Source organism: Pteropus medius, unplaced genomic scaffold (assembly GCF_902729225.1).
Source record: "Pteropus medius unplaced genomic scaffold, Ma_sr-lr_union100, whole genome shotgun sequence".
Lineage (NCBI taxonomy): Eukaryota > Metazoa > Chordata > Mammalia > Chiroptera > Pteropodidae > Pteropus > Pteropus medius.
The window spans coordinates 38,635,348-38,652,584 of record NW_024351730.1 but is presented as its reverse complement, the minus strand read 5'-3'; the positions used below and the strand labels follow the sequence as shown (position 1 = coordinate 38,652,584).

At 32.7% G+C, this 17,237-nt stretch overlaps 1 protein-coding gene across 2 annotated transcripts in view; it reads right to left on the bottom strand.

Moving 5' to 3' along the window:
- BMPR1B (bone morphogenetic protein receptor type 1B) overlaps window positions 1–17,237 on the bottom strand; it is a 332,744-nt gene that overhangs the window by 238,428 nt on the left and 77,079 nt on the right. The window lies entirely within an intron of this gene.

The window sequence follows — 17,237 nt, the reverse complement described above, 5'->3', positions numbered from 1 at the left end:
CAGCTCTTGAATGAGAACCACTCAAAGATGCTCAGTCTTCGGCTGCTTTAAAAAAGGGCTTTCCTGCTAGGAAAACTTAGTAAATGACAAACATACACATATTTCAACAGTACTAACATGTTTTTTTAAAAAAGAAAACAACACTAATAAATAGAAGGGATTTTTGTATTGTTGTTTTGCCATATTATACAACAAGATGTTCTATAAAAAAAAATCCTTTTGGGTGAAAGCCACAAACAAATCTATAATTATTCAAATTTAATCTAGGGAATCTAAATAATCTGTATGGTTAGTTTAACTACAGTATTTTTATTGTGCAAAGTCTTTAAACAAATAAAACTTTGTATTAAAAACTAATTATTTATTGTATAATTAAGTATTGTCATACACACACTGATTTGATGACTCTGACATACATACAAGCTATGGTTAGAAAAAATATTTTCCTAAGATATTGCTCTAATTCTATAATAATAGAAAATTTTTAAAGAATCCTCTGGAACATCAAGACAAAAAGAAATCACTGGATATTAGGAAAATGAGAATCAAATATTTCATAAATCAAGTGTCTTCCATGATGCTTTCAATTAATACCTTAATCATTTTAGGAGTACCTTTGTCTGCTCTGTTCTACTAAGAAGTATGGGGTAGTGGTGAAGAGCATGGGATCTGAAGTTATATGACCAGTTCAAATGCCAGTTCTACCACTTAGTGGGTAATCTCAGACAGGTAACTGAATCACTCTCTGTCTTCTGTCATCTGCAAAACAAGCTGTAATAGTAATTACTTCCTAAGAGTGTTATGAAGAGTGAATAATAGAACAGGTACATGTATGTACAGAAATACAGTACATGCCCCACCTATTAACTTTTACTTCAAGCAAAATGGTAATTTTATTTTGGCATTCTAAATCTGGAAACTAGCAGAATACAAAGAAAAATTCATTAGACCTGAATATACAATGTAAAACCTCTATAATACAATAAATTCACTGAAATTAAAGATAAGCAACAACCCAAAAAAAAATTTGACGTGATAGTCAAAGAACCAATAATCTTAATTAAATTGCATAAGGATCTCAAATAAATTAGTAATAAACTAAAACTGCAAAAGATAAATTGGATAAAAATAAAGGAAACTCACAGAAAGCAAAGTACAAATGTCTATTAGAATAAGTATATCAGAAGTTAAAAAAAAAAGTAGAACCTCAGAAGGAATCAAAGTATATTAGAACAATGAAATACAAATCTCCCCCATCTAATTATCAAAGTTTTTAATAATAGTAATACCCAGTGAAACCAGTCCCCTTATATACTCTTGAAATAATACAAATCATAAAGCATTCCAGAAAGTAATATTGCAATATGTTTCAAGAGCCTTAAAAAATGTTCCCAATTTTTGATCTAGTTATTCCACTTTATCTACAATATATATCCACAGGAATATACTGTACAGATCTGAAACAATACAATAGAAACAATCTGAAACAATACAATACAGTACAGCTATTAGAATTGTGTTTTAGACCATTCAACAAACGCAGTGTGATTCCGATTTATTACTATTAAAAATTATTGCGGTGACATCGACCAACAAAATCCATTAAGTTTCAACTGCACAATTTAATAGTATGTCGTATATACATTACATTGTGTGTTCACCACCCATAGTTAAATTTCCTTCCATCGTCACATATTTAACCCTTTTTACCCCTAGCTACCTTCTCCCCTTCCCCGCTTCCCTCTGGTAACCACTAGTCCACTGAACATATCCATGAGTCTCTGTTTGTTATGTTTGCTTGTTGCTTTTAGATTTATATCCCACATATAAGTGATATCATGTGATTTTAAACTTTTTCTGTCTGACATATTTCACTTAGCATGATTATTTTAAGATCTATCCATGTTGTCACAAACAGCAGTATTTCACCTCCTCTTATGGCTAAGTAATATTCCATTGGATACATGTACCGCATCTTCTTTATCCAATCATCTATTGTAGGACACTTTGGTTGCTTCCATGTCCTGGCCACTGTGAATAATGCTGCTATGAACATCGGGGTGCAGATGTCTTTTCAGATCATTATTTTCAGGATTTTTGGGTAAATACCTAGAAGAGGGATTGCTGGATTATACGGTATTTTCATTTTTTGAGAAACCTCCATACTGTTTTCCACAGTAGTTGTACTAATTTGTAGTCCCGCCAGCAGTGTATAGGGGTTTCTTTTTCTCCAATTTAAATACAGAAAGAGATTGAGAGATAGAGATGGGAGGAGAATATATAAATGCTAGCATTGAGGTGATAAAATTCCTTTTACCTCTGCTTTCTCGACAATAAACATGGATTTGTTTCAGTAATAAAAATATTTTAATTAAATATTATATGTCTAGACAATACATACATGAAATGAAAATTCAACATCTCTGGATAAAATATATATACATTTCAGTTTTTACCTTCCTTGCTATCATTGTTTTATAAAAATAGTTAAAAGTTTAACTTACAAGCTGACTAACTCCCATTATTCTAGAATATCTTCACAAGGCAAGACACTGTGTTAGAAGCCTTACATACTGGGGACAGGGTCGAGACCATCAATCCCCAATCTTATTCCTAGGGAAAGAAGTCTGCAGGCACCCTTTCTCCCAGCAGAATTATGAGGGCCTAGTTCACAGGCTGAGGTTTTCCCTGCTTTTCCAATTTATTCTAGTTCACTGACTGGCAGAAAATCCCAACTCTGAAGCCAAACCATCTGATGAGCTTTCTGACCCCATCTCAAGTCCTGGTGAAAAACCACTCTCCTTTGGGGTTGAATGCTAATCCCATCAACAGCTTTGAGCGTGACTCATAAAATGCATGAAACCTTTCCAAACTCCTCATCCTGGTACTTCAGCCCTGCCCCAAGCCTCAGGTGTTAGTCTGTGGGAAAAGACAGTAGCCAGATCAAGACCTATTGTTTCTGGCTTGCTCTCTCATCATCTCTCCCCATGGGGAAAATTCCACGATTTTGATACCCAAGTCAATGTCAGTTTTTCAGTATAATAGCATAATGTAGTGGCTCTGGACTTGTATCATGTTGAAATTTTAACTTCAAAACACTTAACCCAGAGGGAAAAATTAAGTTGTATTGATAGCCCAAAAAGCAGTAATAATACTTCTAAATTGCATTATTTCTTCATTCCTAGTTAAAATTATGCTTTCATCTTTTCAAGCAGAGATTTTAAAGCAAGCAATGGAATCTTTTATAAATATGGAATGAGTAACTTTCTGAAGACTTCATCGAATATATTTCATAATAATTTAAAATACAAAAAATTTTGTTAAGTTCACTGTAGTAAATTAAAGTCAAACACATTAAGTATAACTTTTATTATTCTTACTGCTCATATGTTATTAGAAAAGATGTAAGAAAAATAAAGCACATCTTCCCATCATTATTATGAACCAGCTCACCCTGCAATGTTCGCACAGAACAAGTGTCAATGAAGTATTTCAAGATCTCATCTTTTCTTATTTTCTTCTTATAAAAAATGAACTGGCTCAATCTCATTGAAGTACCTGGTGAAAAATTTTTACTCTTTTTTCAGGTTGCATTAAGATTTTACTTGTTCTCCAATCACCAAGAGCAAATCAGGAACCTCTCTAAATTGAATTATAAATTCTCTGACATCCAGATCCTTAAGAGCTATTAATAAACATTCATTATTCTTTTTCTTCACCTAACACTTTCTGTCACACGTTGAAGAGTGTTTGTTCATCTTAGGTGTACTTGGTTGTCAATCAAGAGATTCGGGTTTAGAAGCTTTTAGAGCCTTCTTAATTTCTTCCCTATATTATGTCTATAATTCAGGTAGCTACCAGCAGGTGGATGCCTCTAACTTTTATTACAGAAAAAGCAGGAAAAAAGAGTGCATGGTTTTAGTAGTTTGGGGTTTCCTTTTTAGAAAACTATAAAAATAGAGCAATTGAACAATTACTGGCATCCACAATCTATTTAAAGAAATATAATGCAGAACACGTCTGAAAATGACACAGCCCTTGTATACAGGTTTTCCAAGCTCCTTGGTCTCCCATACTCTCTCTACACAGATTTTCTGACCAACATTTCCTGTGTCTATAACCAGTCATGTTGAGAAAGTGAACATTTTCATTCCAACAAGTATTTAATTTATGTTTCTAAATATTTCATTTTCAAATAAATATGCAGTGATTTCCTCTAAGAATTTGCTATTAATCTTATAATATTGAGCAAATATTCCAGAAAACATGAAAAAAAGTGAAGCAAATATTTTTCAGGACAATTTTTTAAAAGAAAACTAGAAAATATGATGAATTACTAATTAAAAGGTAAAAATTATATTCTCTTTTATTGAATATTGTTCTCACCTTTCATTACAACAATTTAAATCTTTAAAAACAATGACTGTGGAGATTAAATTATAGGAGAGTTACTACATTGGTATTCCCACGGAAATAATTTTTATACATTTGTTTTTGATGAAAACGAAGGTAGGATTTGGCCAAAATGAGTTTGTAGCTGAAGCTGTCAGTGATGTATATAATTGAGGGTCTGCTATAGGGTAACTCTTCAAATAGCGTTACAGGTTTTCAGTATAGTATTAGTAGTAAAGATCATGAGGTTGTGATTTAATCCCAGCTCTATCACTTACTAGCCAGGTAATCTTGGGCAGGCTTCTTAACTTCCTTGAAGCTTAGGCTTATCATCTATAAAATGTGAATGAATATTAACAGATAGTCCCTACAGAGTTGTTGTAAAGAATAAATTGAATATATATGAAGTATTTGTAACATTGCCTGAATATTACATAGCACACTGTGAAAAGTAGCTACACACAGGAACAAACTGGTTAAATCACCAAGGTCCATGGCAACCTCTTGAGGGCTGGGACCTCTGAAGCCCACACCACCGGTTCCACATTCGCCCTCTCACACGAGTGCAGCCAGCTAGAACTAAGGGCCCAAATGTATGATGGATCGGATTTACTGGAAAACAGCATAATTTTGCAATCTAGTTTGTATTAACCTGAAAAATGTTATGATGATGATATCAGTAATATTTGGGGAAAGGTTAATACCAAATGCGTAAATGTTTGATGAGTAGACTAAGTGTGTAAGCCAACATTTCAAATGAAAGACACAGTTACTTTCTCATTATATAATATATCCACATTCACTTTGTCATGTTGATTTACACCAGTTTCCTTATCTTATGTGTTTTTACTGATAGTAAAGGAACAATTTTACGTTGCACTCACTGTATAAAATGTATTATCTTTCTGTTGACTTCAGCATACCACAAAGTCGAAATGTCAAAAAGCAAAAATGATGCCTAACAAATATCCTAAACTCTTTAATAATTACTATGACCTTACTTTTATCAACAAAACATGAAATGACCTTCCCTTCCTTTCACATCTAGGAAAGAGAAAGCTGAATTCAACCCTGTCAACAAAGGCGAAAAAAACTTAGTTGCTATTAGCTTTAATCTATTGGCTTGAGAAAAGTGTGGGTAATCTTTTACCAATTCAAATGCAGAGCCAATGTAATAAATAATTAATTTTTAAATAGTATATCTGTACTATAGCACCTCAAGGCTCTAACTTTTGAGCCCCTAGCTTGTAAACATGAAAAAATATAGTATATTACAGACAGCATATAAAGTTTGTCTGACATTTTTCCAAAAGTCAATAAATATTAGGTCTAAGTAGGCCTGTAGTTTGAGGATGTCATTGAAATATTTTATTTAAAAGGATATCTACAAAATTTGAGAGTAAATATATAAACTAGATTTTTATCTATAACATTTTTCTAACCAAATTTATTTACTAAAACACAGAAAGCAAGAAAAATAATCAAAATTTCATAGTCCTTTGTTAGTATTCATATCACCAATACCCCACTCTAGTAAAATGTATATAAACTACATATAGCATTGATAAATGGCACAATCAATGTAAATCACATCACTCTACAAAGAGCATCAAATTGAAATGCTTACATAGAGTAGTCATTCTTGCCTGAAATGCCTACATGAGACCAATTCACTTAGTAATATAGTCTTGGTACATAGTGAATATTTCATAAGTAACTAGGAATTGATGAATTGGTAAACATGTCGCGTCCTCACCTTAAATGAGTTACTAAACTTCCTCTGGGTTTCAATCCCCTTATCACTAAAAAGCCATGGTGTTCTGAAAATGCCTAACACTCAATGATAAATGTTAGCTTCAGTATAATTAATGAACTGGATTACATAATTTTCAAGATCTAGTTTACATTAAAATTTTATTTGTTCACTGAACAAATAAATACTGAGTGCCTACTATATGACAGGAATTTTGACTCTGAGTGGATAACTCAATATTACAGCTTTTAAAAAGTAAAATATTTACTATTTTTTTCTTTTCCATCTTCCCATAATAATCTCTTTTTCTGAAGGGTGGGCCACTCATGACTATCAAAGAACATAAACAGTATATAATAATTTGTGAAAGCCTTAAATCAAGCACAAATATCTAAATCACACGATGTTTTTTGCTCCTCCCCCATAAAAGAATCCAGAAAAAAATGAATTTGACTGTGGGAAACTAGCAACCTTCTCTAAAATTGAGAAGAGTAAGAGAACATGGGTTAGATCTGGTCTCTCAATCTCTTCCAGACATTTTCCTATAAACTCATGAAAGCATAGAAGTGAAAATTTAGTGTCTATCAATAAAATCAAAAGGAAGTGGTGCTGATAAAATGAAACTGTTAGACTGAGGGCTGCCAGCTTGATCTTGGAAATCTTTTTAAGGTAGACAATCTGCTGGAGTGACAGTTCTCACTGTAAGCATTGAGTGTCCAGAGAAACTCATTGCCTTACTCCCAAATGATAATTTGCCTGGATTCTGGGAACAGAATGCTCAAGCCCCAATGACTGGCACTGGGGCCAAAAAAAAAAAAAAGTCTCCAGAGAATTTCTATAGAAATTTCTATGACCATATCATAAGAGAATATATTTAACAGAAAGCAATGTTGATTCAGTTTCAGGAATTTTAAACCACTTTACACCACTGATAACCTGGTTTCACATTAGCTAATGAGACTATCGGTACCCAATGTAAAGAAAAGTAAACATCAGCTGTTCATTCATTAGCTTATCTGTTTATGTTGAAATATTTTAAAATATGAAAGAATTTCCTTACTTTTGGGACTGATATCACAGACAGCAAAAAGCGATGAAATATTCATATATCCTTTCATTCATCAAGTCTTTAATAAATGTTGAAAACACATGCTTTATGGAGGGAGGCTTTTGAATGTACTATGTTCTTACTTTTTAAGAATCTAGATCTTCATTGATTTTTTAAAAAAATTCACCAAAGCTTGTTTGGAATAGGTTAATAATCTTAATTCATACCATATCAGAATAATTTTTATCCTCTTATTTCAAGGAGTCTTGATTTATATTCTCAGAGAAAATTTCTAAGAATTATATATTTTCTTATTATGACAAGTATTTGGGTATAGTTTCTTTCACTTGCTTATTCTGTAGTGAAAATTCCTCAAGTTCACTCTTTTCATTCCAGCACAGATAGAATATGGATTGTGTATGATTCAACTACCTTGGAAGATCATCAACACCTTAATAATGAGTTCTTGGCCCTTCACCAAAGAATCCAACTCACACAAATTCAGTGCAAAAGGGGCTTATAGCAGTAATTCAACTAGTATTTTCTAAATAACAATGGTGTACCAGATATTGCAACAAGTCTAGGAGACACAAACATGAATAAGCTACAGATGATATTAGCTTTTAAAGGCAATACCCTGAATGGCCAAAACAATCCTGAAAAAGAAAAAAACAGCAGTCTCACACTTTCTGATTTCAAGACATTGTACAAAGCTACAGTAATTAAAAAAAAAGAGTGAGGCATAGGCATATAGACTAATAGAACATAGTAGAGAGCTTAGAAATAAACCTTCGCATATGTGGTCAAATGATCTCTGACAAAGGTTCCAAGACCACTCGATGGGGAAAGGACAATCTCTTCAGCAAATGGTGCCAGGAAAACTAGATCTCCTCATGTGAAAGACACTAGATAAAGTTGGACCCTTCCCTTATACAAAAATTAACTCAACATAGATTGAAAACCTAAATTTAAGACTTAAACTAAAATTCTTGGAAGAAAACATAAAGGGAAAGCTTCATGATACTGAATTTGGCAATCTTAGATATGACACCAAAAACACAAACAACGAAAGCAGACACAGACAAATGGGAGTACATCAAACTTAAAAATCTTCCACACAATAAAGGACATACAATCCACAGACTGAAAGGGCAAACTATGGAATGGGAGAAAATATCTGCAGATTATTTAGCTGTTAAGGATTTAATATCCAGAATATATAAAGAACATATGAACAAGAGAAATGCAAATCAAAACCACAAGAAGGTATCACCTCATACCCATTAAAATGGCTATTATTAAAAAAAAGTAATAAGTGTTAGAGAGAATATAGAGAAATTGAAACACTTGTACGCTGTTGGTGGGAATATAAAATGGTATAGCCACTATAGAAAACAGTATAGCAGTTCTTCGAGAATTAAAAGAACTACCATACAATCCAGCAATCCCACTTCTGAGTATATATCCTAAAGAACTGAAAGCAGGATCTCAAAGAAATATTTGTATACCCGTTTTTACAGCAGCATTATTCACAACAGCCAAGAGGTGAAAGCAACCCAAATGGCCACACATGTATAAATGGATAAACGAAATGTGCTATATATATTAAGAATAGAATATTATTCAGCCTTTAAAAATAAGGAAATACTGTCACATTCTACAATGTGGATGAACTTTGAAGACATAATACAAAGTGATATAAGCCAGTCAAAAAAGACAAATCCTGCATGATTATACATATATGAGATATCTAAACTAGTTAAACTTATGGAAACAGAAAGCAGAATAGTGGCTGCCAGAGGCTGGAGGAAGGAAGAATGGGGAGTTGTTAAATGAGCACAGAGTTTTAGTTTTGCAAAATAAAAAGTGGTGACAATCTATTGCACAATGTAAATATATTTAATACATTTAGACTACACGCTTAAAAATGGTTAAGATGGTAAATTGTATGTTGTTTTCTATCACAATTTTTTTTAAGCAGTAAGGCATATGTAATGAGTAATATGCAGGAGGTTACAAAGTCAGAATTCATTGACTTGAAATATGATGAGATAAAGCAGAAGAAGGAGTGGAAAGATGAGGTAGATGATCCAACCTAAACAAAGGTATTTGAAGGAGAAAAGCAAAAATTTAGGCAAACTGGCAAAGAGAGAATGGCCCAGATAAAACTAGAAAAGTAGACTGGACATCATTTGGTAAGGTAGTCAGTACTCAAGAGGGTCTAAGGTGACAGAACAAATAAAGCTCTGGCTAGACAGATCAGAGAGGTGAAAGAATGTCATCAGGGACACCTGTTACAAGATTACTCAATGCTAACCCACAAAATCTGGCTTATGGTGAATAAAATTCAGATAGAATATTTCTAGATTTAGTCTAGGTATATGTGAGGTAGACCTGGGGGAATTATAAGCAACTAAATCAATTGGGTTTCCCATAAATGAAGACATCCTACAAAACATTTTAAAGCCAATGTGGATTTACCTAACTTTTGAATTGTATCAAATTGAAATTTGTTCATTCCAAACTTCTCAGAAGCAGAGATGATCTCTTATATTCTTCATCCAAAGTTCAATTTTATCCTCACAGAAAACATTTATATGTAAGTGTTTGGGCAACCAATGATCACCTTCCAATGCTGAATATTTACATGGGGCTATGCTAAACACTCAAAATCGTTATAAAATATAAATCTTAAATATATCAAAAATCAGTAGATTCATCAATTAATACTCTTTATGAAAGACAAAGAAGAGATTTCTATATTTCCCATCTAAAAGAGGTTAATAATTTCATGTACTTCTACTTCAATAAAAATATAGAATTTCAAAATTTTTATTTCAAACAAATACTTGTAACAATCATTAAATATGTAATACTGATACTCTTTTATACCATATTGCTTCTAGGTTTAAAAAATAATTTTGAAAAAAAATTATACTTTTAGAGAGTATTTAAACTATAGTTTAGACTTGAGGGCTTTGTCTACAAGTAATTACATTTACTTTTACTTAAATTGCTATTTTTGAATTCCCAAACCGTATTCTAGAACTTTGCCTTTAAAGCTACCAGAGGTTAAAAGATTTTTTAAAACATCCTTGTGAGGTCACAGAGGCTGCCAAGAGGCCAGTAAGAGAAAGCAGACCTCACCGCCTGATGTCAACTGCCCAGCCCCTAGGCACTAAACTCACAGAGTGCCACAGCTTAAAATCATTATAAAGATAGCATTAAGACAATTAAACAAATTACTTGGAATCAAGAGTACTTAAAATCTATTTCCTAACCTGAAAAAAAAAAAAAAGATACCAGAGGATAACCTCAGAAATTGAGGGAAATTACAGAAAAGTGTTACAACATGAGTAGGCATTCATTTGTTTGCCTCTTCCAATTTAAAATTTTCACGCATTCTAGAATCAAATCCTAGGGTATTTCAGCAATGCATACTAACTAAACAAGCCCTAAAGTATTTCAGAAACACACAACACTCAAAATAGCTTGGGTATACAGGTAGTAAACTAAGCTGTTTAAAATTTTTTGGCTACTCAGTATCCTTACCAAAGCAATTAATTCTTTTTTATGTGTGTTTGTATTATATTTTTAAGCGACAGAGTGTTAAAGATCCTATTCCCTAGCATAAAATTATAAGTAAATAAGAAAACAAATTATTGAATTCTGAAATCCAGAAAACCCTAAAGATAGGTATGAAGTAAAACTATTGTTTGTTTTTTTTGTTTTGCTTTTTTTCCAGAACAAAAATTCATGGAATTCTGGGGTTTGGGGGTGGATCACAGATTTCTTTCCCTCTTAGTGAAAGTTTTAAAAATAATACATGAGTAGTTCATAAATCAAAAAATATGACACCAACAAAATATTAACAATCCTGAAGGTGTAAAATATTTACATATAAAATTATGAAGTAAATGTAAAGCCTTAAAATAGCAGAAGGGATTAAAGACAGTTCCAAGTTCCAAATACGTCTATATTTTACTACATCAAGACTAATAGCTTACTTTGTAAAGGATGTACACATTAGCCTATTTAACCTTCACAATAAGCACATGGGTACTTGGCAAGGAACAGAATGCAGAGCAGTGAAGAGCCAGCTCTATATTTATTGGCTGTGTGATCAATCTTGGGCAAACTGCTCAACTTCCCTAAACCTTGGTTTCCTCATCTGTAAAATGGGGATAAAAATGTCTAGCTAACATTTACTACAAGAATTAAATAAAATAATGCTAATGCATTATTCAACATAATACCTCTCACCAAAAAATAAAAATAAAAATCACTATTTACAGACGGATGTCTGAAATTCATAGTAGTGCTCACTTCTGCAGCACATATACTGAAATTCATAGTAAACAAGAGTCTACTTAAGAACTCAGATTATTCAGCTGTTTGTCTAAGGCTATTTCCAAAACTGCTCCACAACTACTCTTCAAGAGCATACCACAAATCACCTTCCAGCATTAACATCCCAAACTCTAGGGCATGTTTACCATCTTTGTATCATCTCAGTTTTAGAGAAGCCTCTCGAGTAAAGTCAGATTCCAATGCAAAACTTCCAATAATGTTGAAGCAATTATCAATCACTGTACTAATATATAATAATTTTTGCAGGAAGAATATCAAATCCACGGATAATGCAAAAGCCTTATTGTAACAAAAATAAATAACAATTTACTCACATCCTAAAAAAAAGACTGAATTAAATGATGAAACACTAAATCATGTCTTTTTCTTCCTAACTCTTCATTCTCTGAGGTATAATGGAACAGTCGCAACGACTGAGGAGAAATAAAAGCTAAGAATGCTATTAATCAAAAACATGCACTGATAACTTAAAGCTGACAGTTTCTATTATAGCAGTAATTCCATAATCATCACATAGCAAATAGCATAACCAAGTAAAGATGTTCTCTAGCACAAGTGGTAAAACTGTACTCTTTTTTTGGTTGAAACATTTCAAAAAACCTTGACTATATATAGAGAAGGGGAAGTCAATTCACTGAGAGCTACATCAGCAAGACACTCCACAGATACAGTCATTAAGAACTAGAGTGTGACTATGGTGTCCCATGAGAGCGAAAAACCTATTCTTCAGTACTGCAATCTAAGTTTAGTGGAGGAAAATCACAAAAACAAGCCCAAATATGGCATTAAGTTCACACTGCAGGAACCCATGAAACATGAATTTTTAGCCAAAGGCTTAAAAGCAAAATTTAGTTAAGACTGTTCAGAATATATAAAAATAAAATTTAAAGGACTGTTTGTTTAGGAAACAAGATTTATTTCTTTTCCTCAAAATCTAAATTTCTCTATAACTTCTTCCATAAGTAATGTAACTTTTTAAAAATATAGACCACATTTATTTTCAATTCTATTACCCATAGGGTTTGCTAAATATCACCTTGAAAGTACTACTACCAACTTATTTAATCTGAAAGATATTTGCCATACTTTACACAAATATTGACCAGACCTCAAAGGGGAAAGTGGTGCCACTGTTCTTTTTAACCATTCGTCTTCACGCCTTTATAAAAAAAATAAAGGCCAAGCACATATAAAACACGAACCATTTTATGAAAACTAAATTTTTAAAAGAAATGCTTACACGATCTCAAGGAAAATATATACTTAAAAGTCTACAAATGATCATTTAAGAAGGGCCTCAAAGCAAAAGATACTTCAACATGTGATCTGGAAGAAATTTTAGCATCACAGGAAAAATTTATCTTTCTTCTATGCTTAGTAATATAAACGAAAGAGGTTTGGGGAAAAGTGTAAAATTGTTTTCACACAATATACGAATACTGATTCTAGACTTTCAAAGAAAAGCTGTGGAGGTTTTATCTTCTACATGACAGAGAGAGTAAAATGAAATTTTCAAGTTTCTAGCACACAGCAATACCAATTATTATTCCTCCTTTATGAGCGTGTGTGTGTGTAAGACAGTAAGAATTTAGACAAATTACAGCTTTCTTTTTTTTAAAAAAAAAACTAAGTTTTGAAGAAATTTAAGATAGTCTTTGGTTTTTAGCCCTGAGTGCTCTAACATTTAACTCTTACATAATGACTCTGTGAGGACTCATCCCACTACATAAGCAAGAAGTGCTAACAAGAAATTAGGAGTTAAGAAAGAAATCAAAGTGCAACATTCAGTCCTTTATGTCTAGTCAACCAAATCAGGAATCTGAGATGAAATATTTGTCTAAATAAATTAAAGGAACTAGCTAAGCGTAAATGCTCTTCTTATGCAACACTTTTGATTAATAAGTCAAATGTATTTGCATAAATTCAAACATTTATTTTCATGCTATAAGAATATTTTCACCCTGCTTCTTTTTATGCCACTAAGCTTTGGCTTTTGTCTTCTCTCTGCCTACAATGGCCTTGCCCTCAGATACAACAACCCTGGAAATAGAGGCCACTTTTCAGCCCCTCCCAAGGAAATGCAATCCCATTAGTCTCCCCATGCCCTCAGCCACTGACAGTGGGTAGCCTTCTTTTCTACTGAATAAGAAAGTAAATTACTATCTTAATATGCAGCTAAACCTGATGTTTAAAAATACAATAATTATATTTAAGCCATAATCACTGAGCAATGTGTCAATAGCCTTTTGAAGGTCCTGAAAAATTCTGTTTTCCCAAAGGTTCACAAAAAGTATTTTCAATTTGCTGTAGGAAAAAAATCATGTATCCCAGTAAAACTCTAAAAAGTTTTCTTCAGGTTAAAAAATTTTTTTAAGTAACAAAACATAGATAACCAAAGCTAGTGAGGCAGGCAAGGAGACTAAGGCCATTCGAGGTAAATTGACATGGCATTCAACCAAGGGACTAAGATAGAGGAATAAAGAGAAGAGGAAGACTCAAAATTAAGATACTAGAGGCAGCAAGAATTAGAGAGTTGTTCCTAGATTTCTGGCTTCAGTGTTTGCATATCTGGTGATGTCACTTAAATAACATTAAAAAAACCTTACACTTAATGGGATCGATCATAAGTTCAAAATTGGACATATTGAGTTTGAGTTACCTATGGAATGTACAAAAAGATGGAAGCCTTTTACTGAGGGTCAGCACTTAAGGTGAGAGACATGCTATATGTATGCAGGCATGTTTGTCAATATGATGGAGTCTATCTAGAGAAAAGTTAATCATGCTAGAGTAAGAGACAAAGTAGTCTCTTAGAACCTAGAAAACAGATATGTAAGAGCCCTTACAAGAGGCTAGAGAAGGGAAACTCGTATAAATAAGATGAAGAGAAGTAAGACAACATAAGTGAAAATGTCATTCATTTAACTATTTACTGTGTGCTCAATATGCAGCATCACTGGATACAGGGGACATGCTGGGGCCTGAAACAAGTGTCTACGGGATTTGGCAAATCAATAGTGACAAATCAATGGCAACTCATTAGTGGCATTATGAAAGCAATTCCAGCTACAGACAGGGAAATAAACAACAAATGGGTGGTTGGGAACACAGACAACTTCTTTCCAGAGGGAGAAGTTATTAGAGGCTGACATTGGGCCAGAGAAGGGTTTTGCTAAAGGAAAAAGAGTTTGTAAAGAATGAATCAGCAGAGAATAAAAAGAGAGGGAGAGGGAGAAGGAGACGGTATAGAGAGAATATAACTGAATAAGAATATTGTTTCAGAGGGGGCGAATCCTTATACTTACAAAGAGGGAGGGCAGTACGAGTATGTGGGAATATAGGTGGATGCTGATGTGAGGCAGAAAGCTGGCAGACATCTCTCATGACCTGTATTTTCTTGATTAGAGAAAATAAATGGTCATTCTCCAAAAAGCTACATGGATATGCTAATGTAGAGAGCCTAAGAAAATGGATGATGATATACCCCTACTAGGAATGGGAGAAGGGGCCAACTGGGGACAAACAAAAGCTTTGTAAATGAATAACTGAAAAAAGATGAGGCTTCCATGATAGAAATGTTGAACTTCATCCTGAAGGCCATGGGAACTGTTCAAAGATTTTAAGTAGGAAACAGTATAAACAGATTTGTGTTATGAACTCTGTTCTATATTATATTAGTTTTAACAAAAAGTAACTAAATCTACATTTATTTTTCTGAATGAGTCTAGACTACATCCTGAAACCTGAAAATGCTTAAAATTCTATAAATTATTGTGTTGAAGTATATCATTTGTAAAATATAAAACAAACCTCCATATACTACTAAGCTATTAAAAAGTCTTATATGTAATATAAAATATAGCTTTAAATAAAAAATAAGTTCACAATTTCTTGAATATTGACATTATTCACAATTTTAAATGTAACAAATAAATTTGATTAAAAGGCAATCAAGAAAGTTTGATTTTTATTGACTTTTAACTTCTACTCCTAGTATTTCCAAAACATAAAAAAAAAAACCTTGATCTATATTCCTTCATCAAATGCAAAGACCTAATAGAACTAAGTTTCTAATCTACAATCACAAAATGTTAAGAAATGATCAACTTCAATATAATTTAAGTCTTTTAACAAGTCTTTGACTCTTATTAAATGATCCATTTGTAAAAGAAATACAAAACAAAACTACGTGGCTCAAAAATAGTAGCTAACAAAAGTTTCCTTGCCTGGAATTCAGGTCACCCTAATACTCAAAGTGACTTCCAAATTCTCTACTTCTACTCCTCCCTCCAACATCTAAACAGCACCTTGATGTTGATTTTTCAATAACTGGAAATTTTTTTAAATCCTGATTTTTATCCTGACATCCTTCCACCTGCCACCATTATTTCCCACCTGCCATGAGGAGATGCAAAATGGGAGAGAAGTTGAGACCCACTTTAAGACTGTATCCCAGATAGAAGGTCTGCCAGAGACTAGATTCCAGTCATAACAATGGTGGGCACTTGAGCCACAGACCACTTTCTTCACATTATTGCTATTGCAACACATATTCCTTGAATTTTGCCCAGTAAAAATGTTGATACCTGAGAATATAACCTGATTACTGTCTTTTTTACTTTTCTTATTGGTATTTGTAAATACCAATATGATACTGACTAAAATCTATATTAAAGAAACAATTTAAATATACAACTCCTCATGTATATTTGAATCTATATTATATTACCTTTAACCTCATTACCATATATGACCTACCCATGTACTGACTCTTATTCTGCCTAACAAACACACATTATTGTATAGTCATTTAATTAAATATAACATCCCATAGACAAGTATAAAATATCTGCCAACATTAGTAAGATGTTGTATGATTATTTAGATATGGTTTCAGGAATGCACTACAGAGTAACTCTGAAATGTGTAGACGAATCAAAAATATCTGCCTCTTTCATTTGTATAATTAACACTATTTCTGAAATAAGTTTGAGTCTGGTTCTCATCACAGATGATTCAAGTAAATAAAACACAGCCACATTGTCGCCCAGAACTTGAGAAAAATCATATCATAAAATGTTTATCCACAAGAAAAGTCTGTTTTAAAATATATTATGTCAAAATGAAACATTAAAGGAAAATACACAACCCAAATTAGAAACCAAACAGCAATTGCAAAATAAATACAGAGTGCTACTAATTTCTTCACCTTTCACTTTGAATAGCCTGAAGATCTTGGAGAGATTTGTAGTGGAAAAGAAAATCTCGGTACTGATCTTCACCACTCCATAACACCAAGGACAGAATTACCACTGTCCCAATTTCCTTCTTGTGTTAAGCTATCTAGAAGCATTATTTCTATTACATACAAAACTCTCTAAACTAAAATCTTTCATTTTAATAAAAAAGTTTCCAAAATTTATAATTAAATTTAGAATCTTCCAAGTCATCTTTTTTTTAAAAGGCTTTTCCATCAAGATTAGGTGTTGGTAGACAAATATTACATGGCACATAGTAAGCACTATATAAAGTTAGCTACTACTATTATTTCCACCAAAATGTATGCCTTCCTCACGAACTATCATTTAATAAGCGGTAAATACAAACTAGTCACCTACTTAGATGAAATTCAGCCTTCAGATTGTCCTATTTTACTCAAAAAAAAAAAAAAAA